Raw genomic sequence first — 12,898 nt, 5'->3', positions numbered from 1 at the left:
GGAGAGACTGGGCTTGTATACTCTGGAATTTAGAAGGCTGAGAGGGGATCTTATTGAAACATATAAGATTATTAAGGGATTGGACACGCTGGAGGCAGGAAGCATGTTCCCACCGATGGGTGAGCCCACAACCAGAGGCCACAGTTTAAGAATAAGGGGTAGGCCATTTAGAACGGAGTTGAGGAAAAACTTTTTCACCCAGAGAGTGGTGGATATATGGAATGCTCTGCCCCAAAAGGCCGTGGAGGCCAAGTCTCTGGATGCTTCCAAGAAAGAGATGGATAGAGCTCTTAAAGATAGTGGAATCAAAGGTTGTGGGGATAAGGCAGGAACTGGATACTGATTGTGGATGATCAGCCATGATCACAGGGAATGGCGTTGCTGGCTCGAAGGGCCGAATGGGCTACCCCTGCACCTATTGTCTATTGTCTATTTCCTACCAGCCTTGGTACAGAAATGTAATGTCTAAGGGACTAGAGTTTGAGTAAATAAGACTCACCAAACTTTCCCCTGAGTGAATCAATGGAAACCCTGAGTCAGAATGGTTCTCTTCAGTTGGTGCTCTCAGTCATCGAGCTGGTTCACTTGCTGCTGTTCCCTCATCTTCAGCTGAGGTTTTCTTCCAGTCGTGGGCGTTTCTTCCAATATCTCTCTCAGCCCAGATCTAACTTTAAACAGAGAGATAATGAAGCATATTACTAATACAAAGGAGAATAAACCATTAAACTCATTGAAATTTAAATCTTGAACTCATACATAATTATCCGAGTGAAGAAATCTGTAACTGTCCGTCACATTTTATAAACCAAAATGCTGGAGGAACTCATCAGGCCAGTCAGCTTCTGTAAGTCGACTTTTCTCTCTTCCATAGCCGCTGCCTGGCCTGCTGAGTTCCTCCAGCATTTTGTGTCTGTTGTTTGGATCTCCAGAATCTGCAGACTTTCTGTTGTTTGTGATAGGATACAAATAAGTCATCGTTCAGTCATGGTATAATATGTGTCATAATACGTAGGAGTAGATTTAGGGGATACGGTCATTCTATTCTGCTCCATAATCAATCATGGAGGATTTTTTTCTTCCAACACCGTATTCTTGCTTCCCTGCTATAACTCTCACCTATCTAGCAATCCAGAACATGAATATACCCAACGGTAGCCTCCACTACATTTTATGACATCAAATTCCACAGATCAACCAACATTTGGCTAAATAATTGCTGTCATCTCAGTTTTAAAGTGAAGCTTCATATTCTGAGGCAGCACACTCAGATCCCAAACTCTCCGTCTAATCAAGACGTTTTCTCCATTCCCACTGCATCCATACTTGCTGTTATTCAGTTGGTGTAAATAATCACTCCTGTCTTAACTTCACCTCCCCCCAACAACACTCAATCGCCATCCCTCTAAGCGCCTCTGAACACAGGCCCAGGGCCATCAAATGCTCCTCATGCATAATGCTTATCATTCCTCACATTATTTTTGTGAAGCTTGTTAGCAACAACTGTACTGAATACATTTCCAGGGAAAACAGGACGATATGTACCAGGATAATGTACTGGGAAAAGCTCTGGTTTCCTTCCTCTTCTATCAACTCTCACAAAACGAGCGCAGGTGCACTGGTCCACTCGCAGGAGATTTATAATGTTCCAGGGTGAATGTAATAAAGAGTAACTGGAATCACTAGAAACGCTCAGCTGGTAAGGAACAGCTGTGTGGGAGAGGAAAAATACTAGCGATTCGGTTTCCTAATCTTTCGTCAGAACGGATCAAACATCATACAGTTTTTAGTGGAAAGTCATGGGTTGTTCTCCATGTAGCGGTGTGGACTGAGGGAAGATCTGATAGAGGTTTATAAGATTATGAAAGACATAGATAGAGTAGACAGGGAGCATCATTTTTTTGTGTAGAAATGTCTAATACCAGAGGACATGCAATGAAGGTGTGAGGGAGTAGGTGCGAAGGAAATGTAAGGGTAAGTTGTTTTACATCAGAGAGGTGTGGATGCCTGGAATGCTCTGTCTGTTATGGTGATGGAAGCAAATACACTGGAGGGTTTTAAGAGATGTTTCGATAGCCCCATGGGTGTGAGGAAGATTGAGAGGATATGGACATTGTGTAGGTAGGAGTCATTAGCTCTTTTTTTTGGGCGGGGAGTGGGGTTTATTTACTTTTCAGCTGGTTTGGCACACCATTGTGGCCAAAGCGTCTGTTCCTGTGATGCACTGTGCTATATTCTGTTCTCTCTCCAGCATCTGGAGTTTCTCTTTGACTTCCACTGGCAGATAGACAGGTGGCAGTGAGGGGAATTTCCAAACGTGAATTGAATTCTGAAACCCCGGTCTATTTCTACTGGTGCAAACACAAAACAGCGCATTTAATCACAGCCTCTCCTTGTGAGGGATGGAATGGGAATTCATTCCCTGCTTTGCTTCCAAAGGAAGTGCAGAACCAAATATCTGAACCCAGAACAGAAATACTCGCTGAACATCTCATAAACCCAGACAACTTGATCCCCTGATGCATTTTATCTGGGTCAAAACATGCGAGTCTGGCCCTGTAGCTCAGAAGGGTAGGGCAAGGAAGAGGAGGGCAGTTGTGATAGGGGACTCGATAGTAAGAGGGTCAGATAGGCGATTCTGTGGACGCAGTCCAGAGACCCGGATGGTAGTTTGCCTCCCTGGTGCCAGGGTCCGGGATATTTCTGATCGTGTCCAAGATATCCTGAAGTTGGAGGGTGAGGAGCCAGAGGTCGTGGTACATATAGGTACCAATGACATAGGTAGGAAAAGGGATGAGGTCCTGAAAGGAGAATATAGGGAGCTAGGAAGGGAGTTGAGAAAAAGGACCGCAAAGGTAGTAATCTCGGGATTACTGCCTGTGCCACGCGACAGTGAGAGTAGGAATGCGATGAGGTGGAGGATAAATGCGTGGCTGAGGGATTGGAGCAGGGGGCAGGGATTCAAGTTTTTGGATCATTGGGACCTCTTTTGGCGCAGGCGTGACCTGTACAAAAAGGACGGGTTGCACTTGAATCCTAGGGGGACCAATATCCTGGCAGGGAGATTAGCGGGGGCTGCTGAGGTGACTTTAAACTAGAATGGTTGGGGGGTGGGAATCAAATTAAAGAGGCTAGGCGTGAGGAGGTTAGTTCACTACAGGGGGATGGGAACCAGTGCAGAGAGGCAGAGGGGTGTAAAGTGAGGGTAGAAACAAAAAGTACTATGGAGAAAAGTAAAAGTGGCAGGCCGACAAATCAAGGGCAAGCATTAAAAAGGGCCACTTTTCAGTATAATTGTATAAGGGCTAAGAGAGTTGTAAAAGAGCGCCTGAAGGCTTTGTGTGTCAATGCAAGGAGCATTCGTATAAGGTGGATGAATTGAAAGTGCTGATTGTTATTAATGATTATGATATAGTTGGGATCACAGAGACATGGCTCCAGGGTGACCAGGGATGGGAGCTCAACGTTCAGGGATATTCGATATTCAGGAGGGATAGACATGAAGGAAGGGGAGATGGGGTGGCGTTGCTGGTCAAAGAAGAGATTAACACAATAGGACATAAGCCGGGAAGATGTGGAATCGGTATGGGTGGAGCTGCGTAACACTAAGGGGCAGAAGACGCTGGTGGGAGTTGTGTACAGGCCACCTAACAGTAGTAGTGAGGTTGGAGATGGTATTAAACAGGAAATTAGAAATGTGTGCAATAAAGGAACAGCAGTTATAATGGGTGATTTCAATCTACATGTAGATTGGGTGAACCAAATTGGTAAAGATGCTGAGGAAGAGGATTTCTTGGAATGTATGCGGGATGGTTTTTTGAACCAACATGTCGAGGAACCGACTAGAGAGCAGGCTATTCTGGACTGGGTTTTGAGCAATGAGGAAGGGTTAATTAGCGATCTTGTTGTGAGAGGCCCCTTGGGTAAGAGTGACCATAATATGGTGGAATTCTTCATTAAGATGGAGAGTGACATAGTTAATTCAGAAACAAAGGTTCTGAATTTAAAGAGGGGTAACTTTGAAGGTATGAGAAGTGAATTAGCTAAGATAGACTGGAAAATGACACTTAAAGGATTGACGATGGATATGCAATGGCAAGCATTTAAAGGTTGCATGGATGAACTGCAACAAATGTTCATTCCAGTTTGGCAAAAGAATAAATCAAGGAAGGTAGTGCACCCGTGGCTGACAAGAGAAATTAGGGATAGTATCAATTCCAAAGAAGAAGCATACAAATTAGCCAGAGAAAGTGGCTCACCTGAGGACTGGGAGAAATTCAGAGTTCAGCAGAGGAGGACAAAGGGCTTAATTAGGAAGGGGAAAAATGATTATGAGAGAAAACTGGCAGGCAACATAAAAACGGACTGTAAAAGCTTTTATAGATATGTAAAAAGGAAAAGACTGGTAAAGACAAATGTAGGTCCCCTGCAGACAGAAACAGGTGAATTGATTATGGGGAGCAAGGACATGGCAGACCAATGGAATAATTACTTTGGTTCTGTCTTCACTAAGGAGGACATAAATAATCTTCCAGAAATAGTAGGGGACAGAGGGTCCAGTGAGATGGAGGAACTGAGCGAAATACATGTTAGTAGGGAAGTGGTTTTAGGTAAATTGAAGGGATTGAAGGCAGATAAATCCCCAGGGCCAGATGGTCTGCATCCCTGGGTGCTTAAGGAAGTAGCCCAAGAAATAGTGGATGCATTAGTGATAATTTTTCAAAACTCGTTAGATTCTGGACTAGTTCCTGAGGATTGGAGGGTGGCTAATGTAACTCCACTTTTTTAAAAAAGGAGAGAGAGAGAAACCGGGGAATTATAGATTGGTTAGCCTAACGTCGGTGGTGGGGAAACTGCTGGAGTCAGTTATCAAGGATGTGATAACAGCACATTTGGAAAGCGGTGAAATGATCGGACAAAGTCAGCATGGATTTGTGAAAGGAAAATCATGTCTGACGAATCTCATAGAATTTTTTGAGGAAGTAACTAGTAGAGTGGATAGGGGAGAACCAGTGGATGTGGTATATTTGGATTTTCAGAAGGCTTTTGACAAGGTCCCACACAGGAGATTAGTGTGCAAACTTAAGGCACACGGTATTGGGGGTAAGGTATTGGTGTGGGTGGAGAGTTGGTTAGCAGACAGGAAGCAAAGAGTGGGAATAAACGGGACCTTTTCAGAATGGCAGGCGGTGACTAGTGGGGTACCGCAAGGCTCAGAGCTGGGACCCCAGTTGTTTACAATATATATTAATGACTTGGATGAGGGAATTAAATTCAGCATCTCCAAGTTTTCGGATGACACGAAGCTGGGCGGCAGTGTTAGCTGTGAGGAGGATGCTAAGAGGATGCAGGGTGACTTGGATATGTTGGGTGAGTGGGCAAATTCATGGCAGATGCAATTTAATGTGGATAAATGTGAAGTTATCCACTTCGGTGGCAAAAATAGGAAAACAGATTATTATCTGAATGGTGGCCGATTGGGAAAATGGGAGGTGCAACGAGACCTGGGTGTCATTATACACCAGTCATTGAAAGTGGGCATCCAGGTACAGCAGGCGGTGAAAAAGGCGAATGGCATGCTGGCATTTATAGCGAGAGGATTTGAGTACAGGAGCAGGGAGGTACTACTGCAGTTGTACAAGGCCTTGGTGAGACCACACCTGGAGTATTGTGTGCAGTTTTGGTCCCCTAATCTGAGGAAAGACATCCTTGCCATAGAGGGAGAACAGAGAAGGTTCACCAGATTGATTCCTGGGATGGCAGGACTTTCATATGAAGAAAGACTGGATGAACTGGGCTTGTACTCGTTGGAATTTAGAAGATTGAGAGGGGATCTGATTGAAACGTGTAAGATCCTAAAGGGATTGGACAGGCTAGATGCAGGAAGATTGTTCCCGATGTTGGGGAAGTCCAGAACGAGGGGTCACAGTTTGAGGATAGAGGGGAAGCCTTTTAGGACCGAGATTAGGAAAAACTTCTTCACACAGAGAGTGGTGAATCTGTGGAATTCTCTGCCACAGGAAACAGTTGAGGCCAGTTCATTGGCTATATTTAAGAGGGAGTTAGATATGGCCCTTGTGGCTACGGGGATCAGGGGCTATGGAGGGAAGGCTGGGGCGGTGTTCTGAGTTGGATGATCAGCCATGATCATAATAAATGGCGGTGCAGGCTCGAAGGGCCGAATGGCCTACTCCTGCACCTATTTTCTATGTTTCTATGTTTCTATTCCCGAATCCAACCTCGGAGGGTCACAGCCCACACCGAGAGCCTCGCACATCTCTTCCACATCTGACGCTGGGTGTTCCCACATCTCACACCGAGAGATTCACGCTACCAATATCCAGCCCCCGGAGACGTCTGCTTCTTTGCTGAAGGAGGAACATCCCGCAGCATCAGTGAAGGCACCAACGTAGACCGAAGCACAATCACTGCCAGTTACATATTCCTATTAGCCCATCCAGTCCGTGCCATGTTCGGTCTCGTCCCATCCTCCTGCATCCGGACCATAGCCCTCTATACCTCCCTCACCTATCTACCTGCTCAAACATCTCTTAAATACTACATTGAACCTTCATCTCTCAGGTGCCTTCATCGGACTCCACAACCCTGGGAAACGAGCCCTGGTGTATGTATTTGGTCCATCGTCGTCGATGAAGACCTCGACATCATTAGTCATTTTGAGACTGGATTCCGTGTGTCTGAAGGTGACTGATCAGGCCAAGTCGGGAACGGAATGTCCTGGCACATGTAGTTTCGCTAGTAGCTCTGGACTTGCGCAGCTCCCGCTTATGTTGTCCTTCAGCAATGCGCCTTGCTTCGTAAGCTTGACAGCCCTTGTTGACGCGGCCGCGCTAGGTCGGGCTGTTTTGTGCCAGCGTTTCCCAGGAGGTCGTGTCTATGTCAAGCCACTTCAAGGAGGCCTTTAGTGTGTCTTTGTAACGTTTCTTCTGCCCTCCATGAGAGCGTCATCCAGCAGCGAGTTCCCAAAAGGAGCTCGTCCGGCTCGTCCGGCTTACGGATGAATAACCTGCCCACCGGGTCTATACTCTCATCAGCAGTGTTTACACTGATGGTAGACTTGCACTAAAGAGAACTTCAGTGTCTGGTACATTGTCTTGCCATCTAATGCGTAATATTCTGCAAAGACAGGTCATGTGGAAATGGATGAGCTGTCTTGCGTTCCTTCGATACACAGTCCATGTTTCACGGGTATACAGGAGGGTAGTGAGTACCACTGCTCTGTAGACCTTCAGTTTTGTTGCTGGACTGATTACTCGACGTCCCCATAGAGTGGAGCGCAGTCTACCGAAAGCAGAACTTGCCTTCGCTATTCTGCAGTTAACTTCTGTATCAATAGTCACTGGTCGCGACAGGGTGCTGCCAAGGTCAGTAAACTGGTGCACTGCCTGTAGTTTCTGTCCTTTGACTATGATTTTCGGTTCTGTGCACTGTGCATGAGGGGCAGGCTGGTGCATGATTTCGGCCTTTTTGATATTGATGGTGAGTCCAAAGTTGTCACAAGCCGTGGAGAATTTGTACATATTGACTTGCATCTCTGGCTCCGAGCCGGCATACAGGGCGCAGTCATTGACAAAGAGGAAGTCTCTCAGAACAGTCTACTTCACTTTGATAATAGCTTGAAGTCTCCTCAGGTTGAAGAGCTTCCCATCCACTCTGTACTTGAGGCTGATTCCAGCATCACTGTCCTGGAAGACATCATTCAGCATAGCAGTAAACATCATGCTGAACAGTGTGGGTGCGAGCACACAGCCCTGTTTGACGACACTGGTGACTGGGAACGCCTTAGTGGATTCTCCGCCGTCCAGCCTGGTGTATGAGGCTGGGCATCAAGGACTTGACAGACTACGTGAGGGAAAAAATAGACTTGACTGTACCAGTGACGTTGTCCTCCCTGGCGCTCTGAACACTGCTTCGAGACATGCAATACAAGCCAGCCACAAAAAACTAACTCCCCCCGCACACCCCCCCCACCCCCGACAGCTGAGCAATCAATGTCTGTAACACCAGACGTAAATAAGGAATCTGCAGAGGTGTTGGGACAGAAACCATCCAGGCTGAGCTCGCATACAGTGTGCACATCAGCGCATTCATGTCTTCATCGTCAACAATTCACTCGTCCAGGCTGCTGTTCCCACATGCTTCAAATCAGCCGCCATCCTCCCTGTACCAACGAACTCTACACATTCAGAACAAAACGACTCCTGCCCGGTGGACCTGCATGGCGTGCTTTGAACGGCTGATAACGGCACACATCAGAAACTCCAATCCTTGCTCACTGGGCGCTCACCAATAAGTTGACCTACCGAATCACTGCAGGGCAGATGCCGCAGCATCTGTCATTCCCCTTGGCCTGACACACATAGAAAATAGGGACACTTGTGTCAGAACGTTGTTTCTGAGCTTCAGTTCGGCAGGTAACACTATTGTCCCACAGACATTGGTGAACAAATCCCTTGTCAGCCATCTAAACACACCTTGGGCTTCCTGGACAACAGACCGCAGCCAGTCAGGTTGCACCGCTCGTCCATTCCCATTACCGTGAACTCGGCTGCGTGTTGTACACTCTGCTCACACACGTCTGAATGGCCAAACACACAATAACCACATTGAAAACTTTCCCCGAAGGCAGATTGTGGTGCGGCACATCAGTGACAATAATGATATGTCAGGCAGAGAAAACAGCTTAAGGCCTGGAGCCAGTCAAATAACCACTTTCCCAATGTCAACAAGACAAAGGGGATGGTTATCGACTTCTTTCTCCTTCTTGATTTTATAAACCTATAGTGTCACCCAAATTCTCCTCTGCTTCTCTGGAATAAAGATCCAGCTCGGCCAACCTCTCCCTATGACACGGCCCTCTAGTCCAGGCAGCATCGTCATCAATCTCTTCTGCGCCCTCTCCAGCTCGATAATATCTTTCATACAATAGGGTGATCACAACTGTACAGAATACTCGTTGTAGCCTCACCAGCTATTTGTATAACTACAATGTAATGTCTGTAATCCAAAACTCAATGCCTGACTGATGAAGGCCAGCATGATTAAAGCCTGCTTTTCCACCCTCTATATCTGTAGATCTGCTTTCAGCGAACTTTACCCTTGTAATCCCAGTTCGCTCTGTGCCACCACACTTGGTGATCCGCCATTCAGCATATCAGGCCCACCATGTTTACTGTCCAAAATGCACCATCTTTCACTTGTCCAAGTTGCAAACCATTTACTTTCTCTCGGTTCTATCTCCATAACTGACAAACATCTCTTTCAAATACATTCCAACATATTGCAATATCCACAAGACTCCCTCGTTTAGCCTCACAACTTGCTAACCAGGCTATGTACATTAATATACAAATCAAAGTCATCACCAATATAACACACTTAAAAGTTGCTGGTGAACGCAGCAGGCCAGGCAGCATCTCTAGGAAGAGGTACAGTCGACGTTTCAGGCCCAGACCCTTCGTCAGGACTAACTGAAGGAAGAGTGAGTAAGGGATTTGAAAGTTGGAGGGGGAGGGGGACATCTAAAATGACAGGAGAAGACAGGAGGGGGAGGGATGGAGCCAAGAGCTGGACAGTTGATTGGAAAAAGGGATATGAGAGGATCATGGGACGGGAGACCAAGGGAGAAAGAAAGGGGGAGGGGTGAAGCCCAGGGGTTGGGCAAGGAGTATAGTGAGAGGGACAGAGGGAGAAAAAGGAGAGAGAGAAAAAGAATATAACTATATAATAATGAATAAATAAACAACGAATGGGGTACGAGGGGGAGGAGGGACCTTAACGGAAGTTTGAGAAGTCAATGTTCATGCCATCAGGTTGGAGGTTACCCAGACGGATATAAGGAGTTGTTTCTCCAACCTGAGTGTGGCTTCATCTTTACAGTACAGGAGGCCGTGCATAGACATATGAGAATGGGAATGGGACGTGGAATTAAAATGTATGTCCACTGGGAGATCCTGCTTTCTCTGGCGGACAGAGCGTAGGTGTTCAGCGAAACGGTCTCCCAGTCTGCGCCTTATCTCGCCAATATATGGAACGTCGCATCGGGAGAACCGGGCGCAGTATATCACCCCAGCCGACTCACAGCTGAAGTGTCGCCTCACCTGGAAGGACTGCCTGGAGCCCTGAATGGTGGTAAGGGAGGAAGTGTAAGGGCACTTGTTCCGCTTACAAGGATAAGTGCCAAGAAGGAGATCGGTGGGGAGGGAGGGGAGGGACGATTGGCCAAGGGAGTCGCCTAGGGAGCGATCCCTGCGGAAAGCAGAAAGGGTGGGTGGAGGGAAAGATGTGCTTAGTGGTGGGTTCCCGTTGAAGGTGGCGGAAGTTACGGAGAATAATATGCTGGACCCGGAGGTTGGTGGGGTGGTAGGTGAGGACTAGGGGAACCCTATTCCTAGTGGGGTGGCGGGAGGATGGGGCGCGAGTAGATGTGAATGAAATGGGAGAGATGTGCTTGAGAGCAGAGTTGATGGTGGAGGAAGGGAAGCCCCTTTGTTTAAAAAAGGAGGACATCTCCCTCGTCCTGGAATGAAAATCATCCGTCTTCCCGTGCTCTATGTTTTGCGTTTCTGTCGTCCCAAGTCCAGGGTTCAGAGGTTCCTGTTGTCCCAGGTCCAAGGCTCGGCTGTTCCTGAGTACCAAGTCAAGGCTTCGTGTTCTCGTCTTGTCCATGTGCCCCGTCCTCCCCATGTTCCTCGTCCTGTGCTGGAGTCTCCTCGTCCTGTACTGGAGTTCCCTCGTCTTGAAAGGAGTCTCTCGTTCCGTCCTGTAGCCTCGCTTAGTTCCAGAGTCCGAGCCCAAGTCAAGGCATAGGTTCTTGGTCCTTGCCCAGTCCCTGGCTCGGAGTCCGAGCCGAAGCCTCGTCATGTCCTCGCCTCGAAGAAGCCAAGCCATGAAGAAGCCAAGCCATGTCCATTCCTGTAGCCACGTCATGTCCTCGCCTAGTTACGGAGTCCGAACCCGAGTCAAGAGCAGGTTCTGTGTCCTTGTCCACTCTCCGGCATTGAGTCCAAGCCCAGGCTCCTAGTTCCCATTTCCTTGTCCTAGTCCCGCTTGCCCAGCCAATGTCCCAGCCCAAGTCTGTGTTCTTCCCCAGCTCTCTAGTCAAGTCCTGTTCCTAGTCCTTCATTGTCTGTGTCTTGCATTTGGGTCGGCCCCCAGCGCCCTCCTTATCATAGGGACGTTTTGCAGCCGGCGATTTGCCGTGGTTTTCCTGCCATTTCTGATTCTCAAACTAAGGTGGAACTGGAAGCTAACAAAGCTCTGCCTGGGTCGGGGCTCAGGCTGGCTCACCGGTCTGTAGATTGTGAGAGGATGCAGATAAACCTGCTTGTCTCCAGCAGCTAAACGGATCTCATTTCTTCACTATCTTATTGGTCAGCGAGAATTTGCTCAGCACTGTTGGCTGCCATTTTTTCCTCAGGGTGGCTGGGACGAAATGCTTTTAATGTAAAATTGTAAAATACTGTATAAGATATTGGGAGCTCAGTAATTCAGTCTACATCTGTGAAAAGAGAAATGGTGGAACACCCAGTTTCAGATATGGGGCTGTCCAAGATGCTGCAGATCTGCTGAGCGATTCCAGCATTTTCTTCTTCTTGCTTTACATTTCCGGCAACAGTGGTTTTTTTTTGTCTATTTTAATGCAGAGATATTAAAATTGCAAAATTTTGGGACACCCAAAAGCTGTTCAACATATCTGTGGAGATGCAATCACCACCCCTACCAATTTGCTGGTTAACAGTTCATTCCGACCCTGGTGTAATACAGACCAAGTTTGGTCTGGCCATTCACTGCAACAGAACTTCCCCCAGGCGTCTTGGACCCCACTGTGCCGCAGGATCCGGGAGGGGATGTCGACAGGGTGGGTCTGGACCTGTGCAACCCTCTACTGACCTAAAACTCATTCACGCAGACGCTATTCCTTTCTGAGGAGTGGAATATAAACGCCACTAACTGACTAAAAGGAACCATCATCATCCTATGGGATGGATATCCGAAGAAGAAGAAGAAGAAGAAGAAGAAGAAGAAGAAGAAGAAGAAGAAGAAGAAGAAGAAGAAGAAGAAGAAGAAGAAGAAGAAGAAGAAGAAGAAGGAGAAGGAGAAGAAGAAGAAGGAGAAGGAGAATAATAATAATAATAATAATAATAAGAAGAAGAAGAAGAAGAAGAAGAAGAAGAAGAAGAAGAAGGTGGTGTAATACTTTCCATACCGTCAATGCTCACAGCGTTCTTTCCTCCCACTATCATTACTGACACACACATCACACTCGTCACAGGCCTCTATTTACTAAATCCATCTTCAATCATCACCCTTCGCTTGCTGTCATTGAGTTCGGTCAAAATAGTTATGTTCTGGTAAAACTACAAATTGTTTGACAGACAATCGCCACGATCTTCAGCATCACTGCAGACTGTGAACATTTTAATCCCAGCTATAGAATTACCGATATACTGCCCGTTCCATATTCTCCAAGACTCCATCCGAATATTACAACCTACACAATGACTGCCCTGTGACACTTTGGCATCAGCGATTGCCGTGGTGTTCCTAGCATTTCCGATTCACAAACTGAGGAGAAACGAACCTAACGATCGTCTATCCATCTTAATGTAGAATTCCTGCAAAAATACATTGTCTTTTTTCTCTCTTTGTTTTACTGCACAGATGATATCTGACTGCAAAATATTTGGGGCGGCCAAAGCTGTTTAACAGGTTTGTGTAATGCCAGCTGCACCACACCAATTTATTAGTTTTCAGTTCACTCCGACCCTGGTGTAATATATTCCATACCGTCAATACTCACAGCATCCTTTCGTCCATCTATCACTCTGTTGCAGTTGCTCCTGAGGTCACCGTCTCTACGCTAAGTAACGGTGATCAC

General features: G+C 46.9%; 1 protein-coding gene across 1 annotated transcript in view; it reads right to left on the bottom strand.

Annotated features, from left to right (window-relative positions):
- The window catches only part of LOC140206980 (NACHT, LRR and PYD domains-containing protein 3-like), a 41,825-nt gene extending 28,927 nt beyond the window's left edge, over window positions 1-12,898 (bottom strand). Inside the window, exons 1-2 of the mRNA XM_072275297.1 lie at window positions 12,821-12,898; window positions 500-668 (exon numbers count right to left, since the gene is read on the bottom strand). The gene's annotated coding sequence lies outside the window, so the exon portion shown is untranslated. The remainder of the gene's footprint in view (window positions 1-499; window positions 669-12,820) is intronic.

Source organism: Mobula birostris, chromosome 13, assembly GCF_030028105.1.
Source record: "Mobula birostris isolate sMobBir1 chromosome 13, sMobBir1.hap1, whole genome shotgun sequence".
Lineage (NCBI taxonomy): Eukaryota > Metazoa > Chordata > Chondrichthyes > Myliobatiformes > Myliobatidae > Mobula > Mobula birostris.
Note: the sequence above shows the minus strand (reverse complement) of the source record. Positions and strands in the feature narration are given on the sequence as shown.